Source organism: Tympanuchus pallidicinctus, unplaced genomic scaffold (genome assembly GCF_026119805.1).
Source record: "Tympanuchus pallidicinctus isolate F22 unplaced genomic scaffold, pur_lepc_1.0 scaffold22, whole genome shotgun sequence".
Taxonomy (NCBI): Eukaryota; Metazoa; Chordata; class Aves; order Galliformes; family Phasianidae; genus Tympanuchus; species Tympanuchus pallidicinctus.
Window position 1 is genome coordinate 34,931,437 of NW_026294739.1, and position 10,445 is coordinate 34,941,881.

The window sequence follows — 10,445 nt, forward strand, 5'->3', positions numbered from 1 at the left end:
ACCAGCACAGTGCTGCAAGCTGACAAAGCCAAATGAGAAGCAAAGCAGCCCTCTCCAAGTCAGCTAAAGGCAGAAAGCCCTTGCAACCAACTCTCACAAGGTTAAACACTGGTGTCTTAAAACAAACAAATCTCTCTGAATAGTTTCACACTTATGTGCACAAAAATCATGAATATGAGAATGATTTGAACAGTTATTTAACATGTTACAGTGACTTTTCATACAGAAGATACGTTTTCCTCTCCTTTAGCTAGCACGCACACACATATATATGAGCAATGATAAGCAGTTACGCATACTTTATAGCGAAGACTATTAAATGAGAACTGTGGTCTCAGTTCAGCAAAGTAATATTGCTTTGCTAATTAACAGTACAAAAGGATTAGTGATTTCTTCTGAAAAGAATGATGTGAAATTAAGAACGAGTTGCTGTCAGCTTCATATTTAACACTTTGTTGTTCCCAACCAAAGACATGTAACTTTATTTTATCTATATTAATTATTACAAAGCTTAAAAATTGACCTGAGATCCTGCTCCATTACCAAGGTAGCCTCTACTATAAGTGGGACACTTATGCCAGCCTAGATATTTTATGGCACTTTTCTAGCCTCAATTATCAAACTTAAGGATAGAGGGCCTGTCTTTTAATGAGAAGAAAATCCGAGAAATTTCAGGAATGGCTGCATCAGGAGAAGTGTGACCAGCAAGTTGAGGGAGGTGATGCTGACCCTCTGCTCTGCTCTCATGACACCCCACCTGGAATACCGTGTCCAGTTCTAAAGCTCCCAACACAAGGAGGACACAGGGTTGTTGGAGCAGGTCCAGAGGAGGGCCATGAAGATGATCAGAGGACTGGAGGACCTCACCTATGAGGACAGACTGAGAGAGCTGGGGCTCTGGGAAGACCCTACAGCAGCCTTCCAGTATCTGAAAAGGGCCTACAGGAAAGCTAGGAGGGAGTTTTTATAAGGGCAGGTAGCAACAGGCTGAGGGAAACAGTTTTAAACTGGAAGAGGTTAGATTCAGACCAGATATCATAAAGAAATTCTTTACTGTGAGGGTGAGACACTGGAACAGGTTGCCCAGTGAGGTTGTGGATGCCCCCTGCCTGGAAGCATTCAAGGCCAGGCTGGATGAGGCTTGAAGCACCCTGGTCAAAGCAGGGGAGTTGGAACTAGATGATCTTAAAGGTCCCTTCCAACCCAATATATACCATTTCCACTGAACACATGAAGTATATTTTACCCCTCAACATTTGCTCCTAAAAATCAAGCCACTCCTCCACTCCAAGCAGCAGCAACCTCTTAATGCTTTGCCTTGGTATTTTTTATTCACATGGACTTAAAAAACAAACAACACATGAAAGTCACAAAAACCTACGGCTTCCAACATCTCAAAATAAAACAAGCCTTTGAGATAATATATCAGTACACGGGCTAATAAAAGGCAGCAATAGAACATAAACAATCTCATGAACTGCCTGCTAATGTAGCATTAAAGTTGCACATTTACAGGAACTAAGGCTATTTGCTATTACCCATTAGGCCAGCATGAACCTGACATAGCAAACATTTATGACTTTCATCAACACGAGCACTATTGATTAGTGATAAAGCAATTTATTACTGGGATGCTCAAACCATTCCCCAAATATCAGCTCACAGAAGCATGCGTGTTTAAGAGGCTTCCATCAGTGCTTTCCTGTACTTCACATGAATTAAAAGCTCCTTATCAAAACCTTTTCTGAGTAAATGCTCTTTCCTTCCACCAGAAGTCATCACAGATGGAAAATGCCTGACAAAGAACCCAAGTTTCCAGAGCTCAAGTTTGTAAGAACAAAATAAATAAATCTCATTGGACTACTCTTCTATTTCCACTGCAGCTTCTCCTGTATCCGCAGATTCTGAACATCTACAGACTAGATAAATCCAGGAAACAAAACAAAACAAAAACAAAAACCAGCCCACCACAAGCAATCCTTATGTGCTCCTTTTCAAGATCTATATAGCATGTCTTGTTTCATGCCAGGATAGAGGTGGTACGTTTCACTCTCATTTGCTTTGGCACCCTATCTCCCCAGCTCATGTGTGCACGCACGCACAAACCCCTGGGAGCAGCCGGTTCATTTTGGCAATTCAGCACTATGTGGGTTGGTTTCTATAACCCTGAGCCTGCCAACTATAGGACTAGTGAAAAATTGATTCCTTTGATCACAATAGGTGCATTTGCATGAATGAATTTTTGATTGTAGCAACAACTTAGGTCGGGATTCACGAAGCAGAGTAAAGTAATGGATTAGTCACCACAGCTTCAATTAATGGTTTTGGTTCCCAGTGGCAAATCGATGTCCATCAACTTTGACTTCCTTGTCAAAAGCAGGCAGGCAACAACTCCATCTATAGCACTTAATTTACAGACCTTGTAAAATCTTGGAAGCAAGAATTGACAGAAACATCTGAATTTACCTCAGGAAAACATATAAACTATACTCTGCTCTTCTGCTCCATCTTGAAAACCTTTGGCTAGAGGGATAGAATAATTCAGTAGTGCTGAGTGTAGAAATAAGGTCTAGGCAGTCATTATCTTAAATCATGTTTATGAGCTCTAAAATAAATAAATCAGCTTCTTAATTGATTTGGACCAATGTCTAGCAAGCAATTTTAGCTCAGTAAAATAAGGATAAACAAATCCTAAAAGAGTTCAAATTTAAGAAGTTAGGGGCTGGGGCATGCCCTGCATATGCAATCTGCAGTGATTGTCAGCTGTTTTAAAGAGCTTCTCAAGTAAAAATCACCAGAGAACAAAAAACAGCACAAACCCACACACCACATCACCACATTTAATTTTTGCATCAAGAAGAACGAATACAACAGAGGCTGGAGCACACTTTAGAGGAAAGAAAAACATTAAGCTCTAGATATTGTGTCATATAATGCAACTTGTTCAATGTTAGAAGTACCTGGAGTGAGTCGCCGCAGCACAGCATACAGCTAATTTGTGTATTGGAACAGAGCGGTCCATGAACCAGAAAATTATGAAGGACTTGTTTCTCTTTGGCAGTTGCTTAACTTAACTGGAAAAACATCCAAAGACCTAACATAAATTTTGTGGAAAGCAAGAGGAGCAGAGCTCAATACTACTACAGCAGTCAGGAATGCACTGAAGGGCAGGCTCAGAATTTGAGAGCTCCCCAAATGGAACCGCACAGCAAGCTGCACAGCTTCTAGTGGTGCCTGTTTCCAAACCCATTTGCAATATATTCAGCACAAACAACTTCTTACACCAACACCACAGAACATCTCAGCTTTCTGACATGCTCATTTGACACAAGCATCTCCTCTCTGACTGATGCAAGCAGCCCAGCAACTTCCTGCTTAAGCAAAACTAACCCAGTGTCCTGCTGAGTTTTTCCTATTAATTACAAAAGACACAGACATGAAAAGGACACAGAGTTACCCTATAGACAAGCTAAGGCATAAATAGGAACTGTGGAAACAAAGTCACCTTCTTTTTAAACCAAGAAATGTAAAACTCATTATAGGATGAAAAAACACAATAAATATTCTTTATCCAAACATAACTACAAATTACACTACTAAGAACTCCTGAAATAAATCTGAACCATCAGTCCCCTCTGGTTCAAAGGTAAAACAACAGCAAAACTTGAAAAGGACTGCCTCAAATCCATGAACTTCAGTTTTAAGGAATTAAAATATCAATAGCATCAAGGTCTTGAAACGAGTGAATATAAACTTGGAGCAGCAATTCTGCAAGAATGAAAACTGAAATGCAATGACTGTAAAGGAGAGTTTGTTGTTTGTTTTTATTTCTTTGCTTTTTTTTAAAGGTCTGATAGAAACCTTCTAGCCCTAGTCATTTAGATCCCATTTTCATAAGTGTAATGTCAGCAGAGTTGCTCTGATAGAAAATATGTCATTCTTGTCACACCATTTCTATTAGTATGAAATCCCTATTGAACTCAATATTGAACTCAGCCTAACAAAGAAATATAGGGGAAAAAAAATAAAAAAATAATTAAAAAAAAAAAAAAAATCAAGCTTCTCAGAGCATCCCTGTAGCCAAAAGTGTCCTTTTCTTAGGATTATTTTTGTCTCATTCCATGCACCTCTGGTTAGCAGCAAGAATGTACCAACTTTGTTATTCCATTTTTTTCTATTTCAACCTTAAAAAATCTCTCAGATCCTTCCCACAAACAACCTTTCTTCCTTTTCCCAGAACAACAGTGGAAAGACATGCCTTAGGCAGTTGTCACTTCCAGGTTGAAAGTTTACCAGTAGAGAAATAGAAGTGCTCAAGCTGGCAACAGTGAGTATTATCTACTATTTTATACATACACACACACATACATATGTATACATACAAATACTCACAAAAATGCACTTCTGCAGCTTTTTGCATAGGAGAAAATGCAAGTCTGAGATCAAAGTGAATCCTGCCTAGCTGGACCTTAGTTCAAGAACAAGCCTTGGAGATACATGCAACCATCACAGACAGCAGACACCCATATCAGGATGCAAGTCCACCAAAATAAAGCACACAATGTATGTGTAGGGTGCTCTCACTCCAAAGTGATTTTTTTTCTTAAATAAATATTTCCAAAGGTTCATATATGGTAAGGTATACTGGCTGACCCAACAATGGGAATTAAAAAAGATCTTTCATTGCTTAGTCCTTCCTTTAGATACATAACAGCATGGTTAAAGTCCACAATACAAAAAAGACAAAACCCTGTTCTGCTTTGGGTTTTGTCTTCCTTAAACTAGGCAACACCATCTTGCTCTAGTGACCAAGGAGGCCACCTGATCACTTGCTCTATGCAGTAACAGACAGGAAGCAGCCCAGTGAATATAGCCCTGTATAATGACGTTTGCAGATCTTTTTAAAATCCATACTATATTTCTTAACTAATGGATGTCAAGCATGATGAACAGCAGCTATGCAAGTGCCTGGCTGGTGTTTTATCATGACTTTTCTTCCTGCTATTTACACCTGTTTCCTTTCTGCTGTTTTAAGCCCATTAGTGTTTATTGTGTCCACACTGTGCATTGCAAATAATCTCATTTTACCAGTTCCTCTTAGACATGCCCCGGGCTATTGTCACACTGTGCACTCACTCTTCTTCTGAGCTGTACTAATTCTCTTCTCTTGATAATACAGTGTGACCCATAATTCATTGCTTAGGCAGATTTCATTATTCTGTACCTTTTCAATCAAACTCTGCTCTTACAGAAGCTCATTTCAAGCCTCTTTAACAGCTCTCTACTCCAAACATTCCACTGTTAACTATAAAGGCATAATACATCAGCTCTGATAAAAAACCTTACTTGTGTTAGAAAAGCTCACACAGTACAGACAGGATTCTTGCAGCTCATGGTTGGTCTTATTTTATTTCTCTGTTATAAGCAATCACTTTCAGCTAGTGAAAACAATCAGCTTCTCAACAGTTGAGAAAGAATGCTAAGAAACTAATGCACTACAAGACAGCATTGTGAGTTTGTGCCCAAGTTCACAAACTCCACATGACTGTTACAAAGCCAGACTTAGGGCTGCAGCCTCTGTTGCAAGTACTTTGGGAGCAAACAGGAAAAAGGGGAGGAACTTCCAGGACAAACATCTTTTGTTGAATGAATATATACAACAAAAACAACACTCCAAAAAACAAAACAGAAAAAAAAAGGAGCCACACTGACAGATTGGAACATCTGTGTTAGATGATATATGAAGTTGTACTACCTCTTGAGTGTGACTACATCCCTACACCATAATCAGAAAGCATTTTATCACCAGCACTGATGTTATTAATAAATCAAATAAAAATCAGACCAATTATCTATAGTCTCTTTTTATGTTAAAAAAATAATTTTTTCATTTAAAATAAAGTCTATTTTCCATACTGATTTGAGGCTTGATGTTTTTGTTAGTTTCCATTGTTCGTTTTTTTTAATTGTTCTGTCCTACAGTAGGAGGGAAGAAGCTGAAAGGGCCACAGCAATTCCCCCTGCTTTGTTAGGAGAGAGAGAGAGCTCTGCTACTGCACCTCAGTAGAATTTCCTGAAATATCCAGCATGCTTTTCACTGTGTGATCTTACTACAGCCTTTGGAAGAATTCGGTTGAAATACTTCAATTTTGTATCACAGTAATCAAAATTCAGTAAAAATGAGGCCACAGTCCACAGTAAAAACCACGGAGATGGTCTGAAGGTCTTGATAAAGCATCTGCTCCACTCCTTGTGCTACCACAAAAAGTCAAGAACATCCACAGGAACCTTTAACAGATGTTTCCCTTACACCCTTTTAAGAAAATCTCTAAGGATAGCACACGTTATTATATGTGCTGCTTATACAGCTCCACTACTTTCTCAGAAGAAAGTTTCTTAATACCTGTGTTGTATCTTCTTTCCTACAATTAAAGCTGATCATTCTTGTTCTACCCATAAAGAATACAGGACAAAAAAAAAAATAAAATTCTTTAAAGCATCTTTTACAGACTACATAGTTGCTATTGTGGTCTCCTTTTGTCTTCTTTTTCTTTTTTCTTAGGGTAAATTAATTTTTTCAAGCTTCCCTCAAAGTTTAGATTTGCCGAACTCCTCATTTCCACTTTTTTTGCCTTTTTTTTTTTTGCTTTTTAATTTCTGTCACTACTTCGTGTCTGTTTTAACAGGTGAAGCTCGAGACTGCAAGCTGATATTCTAGATGAAGGATCCAAATCCAAAGACAGAAAAATATCTTCCTTCGTGTTGAATAATCTCCCAAATTAAAATTGCTTTTTTTTTTCTAGCAGCACTGCACTGTTGGCACACATTCTGTACATTTGCTTTACAACACAATATAGCCACCAGATCTGTTTTTGCTGACCAACTATCATGCCAAATATCTGACATTTCTTTCTTTGCACTTACCCACATTGGTTATATGATCCTAATTCTTCACCTTAAGATCAATTCAAATTCAGATTTTATCCTCCAAGGTGCTCGTTAAAGATCCTTCTGTTCACAGCTTATTGGGGCTCCTTTGCATTTCTAAGTCAGTTCTCAACTCCATCGCCAAGTCAGTGATGCAGCAACCATAACAGCAGGGCAACACTCAGAAGATCCTGGCAAGCAAAGATAAATCCTTGAGATTCTCAGCAACACAGGAGCAATGCTACAAAAATTTTCTATGCTTTTCAGCCCCTTAGATTAAAAAAAAAAACAAAAAAACACAACCCTTAAGTTTTCCTGCAGAACAACAAAGCAGGTTTTCTAGTTTTATCAGAGGAACTCACTTTACCCAGTTGCTGTTTCTTGATTAAATAGTGGAACAGCCTCACACTGGCATGAGTTAGAGAAAGTCTACTTACCTGCAGTGGATGCCTCCCGAAAGTCAGCACAGTTCCTGCTCACCTTAAAAGTTGTCTATTCCTCCCACCCAAAATACAAGAAGATTATATTTTATCAGAAAAGATCTCTTCATTCTATGAAACTCAGTAATCTGGTGGTGCTTTTTAAGCTAAGTTTGTAGTCACTCAGAAGAACTGCTTCAACAACAACAAAGCAACCTTCTCTTAAACATATTGATTTCAACAGGAACAACACATACAAAAGCAAAGATTGGTTTACAGCACAGATCTCTTCCAAATCATTTCATTAGTATAGTGTGAACTTAAATAAAAATCCAAATATCACAAAATTAAAAAAATCATGGTCTGTTTATCACCTGATTCTGCTTTACCTCAGAATTACAGCTGGCTTCCCTGTAGTGAAGGATACCACTCTCTGAAATTCCAAAGCATCTTTAAAGCTAAAAAGTCCAGAAAGCACAGGACTGACAGCCTTGGAGGTTGGGCTCTGTTTATCAGCTGGAAGACAACACTGAAAGCAGATAGCTAATTTGTTTTCCATCAGAGTTTACTCTGATTTCCAACTTTTCTAGCAGCTTCCTGATCATTCTTGTGCCTTTGTGTGAAGGTAGTCCAGGAGGACAACAACACTTTCTGCTTTCAGCTGACTTTCAGAAAGTGGTACATTTCTCTCCTTTCCGTAACTCACAGATGGTGTTGGAGATGACCAGCTCCATCATCCCTTCTTCCTTCCTAACCGGATTAATAGACAAAACTGCTCATAGCTATCAGTGTGGAACTGCTGATTGCATTAGTTGCAGACATAATTAAGACACTGTTTATAGAAGCACTGAACTACAGGAGTAATTTTACCTGCACAAGAGCTACAAATTTGTCCATTTTAAAAGGAACATATTTCTTGCACTTCATCTGTTATTCTAATTACCAACCATATGGCTAAAGTTGGAACACAGTTAATGACAGAACTGTGAAGAGATACATTTCTTACTCTGGAATCTGGATGTATAGCTCATTCTTAAGGATAAAGCCAAGTGCTGCTTTCACATCCAGGCATAAGGTCTTTGAAATAACTCTTCAATTGTGATTGCAAGCTTTTGGTTAATATCAGGCCCTGTGAATTATACACAAATGGGATGGGATGCAATGCTTGTGGTAGTCCATGCTATCACACCTTACTCAAAACGGGATATCAAAGTAAGAGTAAACATTCATGCTGTACTCATTAAGAAGTTCCACTGTACAAGAAAAGCTGAGGTCAGTTGTTCACCTCTGCTCCTCAGATAGGAGACACATTATTAACAGTGTGAGCAAAAACACTGTCTTCAGATACTAGGAGAAAGACTGAGTGCATAGCCTGAATTTATTCTTTTATCAAAACAGAAAGAGCTTCAGAGACTTTCTCTTATGCGCAACATGGAGAATAGCACTGGCATCAGTAATCATTAGAAGAGGAGCAAACTACATCTTAAATATTATCTATTTTTTATGTTGGTTGTATATGACGATGAATGGCATTTCACTGAATTACTTTGTTCCTTTTCTATGCCTAAATTTGGACTGTTTTAATGCACTTACATAATTCAATGTACTTTAAAAAAAAACAACAAATCTCTTAACTTACTAAATGTTTAAAGTTACAGACAAGTTAAAAAATACTAATATTAATATATAGATGCCTGAAAAGGCACTTGCAGTGTTGAGTGTACCAGATTTCAATCTATCTCATTGTTCTGCTGATCTATTTCTTTCATCTCTTATTCAACAATACAACAGCCAGCTTTTCTTGTAGATAATAACGAAACATTAAAATCTGAGATATAATGTACATCTACTGCCAAGCACACTATATTAAGAAACAGTACCTTGTATGCTTTTGATTATCGTAGAAAGTGCACCAGTTCACTTATGAATATTTATGTACTATTGAATAGCTGGACCAGGACAGATCAAGATTTTCATTACAATTTTTCCTGCTGCTTTGATACTGCAGCAGAGGATAAGAGGGAGGAGCACTGCTCCTATCAGCTGTACAACACAAACTGGATATTGTGCAAAGCCAGAATAACAAAGGGTTTTTTTCAATAGTCTTGATACCAGCCAACATGAGAAAATCCCACATGAAGGCTGACCACCAGAAAACAAAACCTATTTGTTCAAAATTCCTGCCATAGTATAAACAGTATTAGAGATGGCAGAAAACAATTTGTTACCTTCTCCAAATAAAAGCTAAGAAAGGCAGAGACAGCAGCACTTGAAAGTACTTAAGAACAAACAGATGGCCAATGAAACCAGAACACAAACAAGTGGAAAACACGAGAAGGAATATGTGTCAACAGACCTTGAGGCAGAATACTGGTTAAGATGCAGAAGACATAAAACAAACTTCTATTTGGCATGAGGTGAAAGTAGAAGAAGCAGAAAAACTCAGGGAGCCTCCCAAACTGGGGAGAAAGCCATATTTATAGAGCCTAACCACAGGAACAGGGCAACACTCTGAACGGGAAATTACAAAACTGATCAGAACAAAGTCCTCCTTACCTCAGGATGTGAAAGAGGTCTTCATGGTGCATAAACATTGGTTGTTGGATACATCGATAGAAGTATAAAAACGATCAAAGATGAAGGAGCATTAGGACAAGCAGCCCACTAATCACTTTTGCCTGTGCAAAGCATACAGGTGTTAGCAATTACTCAGTGGCTAAGAAATTCAGCACAGGTGTAGGCAGCTACCCCACACACAGCTTACCACCAGTCAAATAAGTAGCAATTCTAAGGGCAGTCTATTTCCATTTGCTTTTCCTTTTACAAGTATCCTTACAGTTAGATCAATGTAAAACAAAACTGTAAGAAGGTACATATACTTAGGTAAAGAATGAATGAAAAATGAGAAAAAAAAGTAGAAGAGTAGGAGTCTTATTATTATCTGAAAACACTTTCAAAGCTGTCGAAACACATGCTTTTGACCTATAATGTTTGCTGAGAAACACTTCACAGAACAGTACTAGTTCTCAGTAAACAGGCTTTTTATTGCAGTTATACTGTAGGACAACTAGAGAAGAGAATATGGAAAACAACTGGGGG

At 38.2% G+C, this 10,445-nt stretch overlaps 1 protein-coding gene across 1 annotated transcript in view; it reads right to left on the reverse strand.

The window, feature by feature from the left end:
- VSTM2B (V-set and transmembrane domain containing 2B) overlaps nucleotides 1-10,071 on the reverse strand; it is a 169,813-nt gene extending 159,742 nt beyond the window's left edge. Inside the window, exons 1-2 of the mRNA XM_052686842.1 lie at nucleotides 9,903-10,071; nucleotides 6,925-7,118 (exon numbers count right to left, since the gene is read on the reverse strand). The gene's annotated coding sequence lies outside the window, so the exon portion shown is untranslated. The remainder of the gene's footprint in view (nucleotides 1-6,924; nucleotides 7,119-9,902) is intronic.
- Between the last annotated feature and the right edge of the window lie 374 nt (nucleotides 10,072-10,445).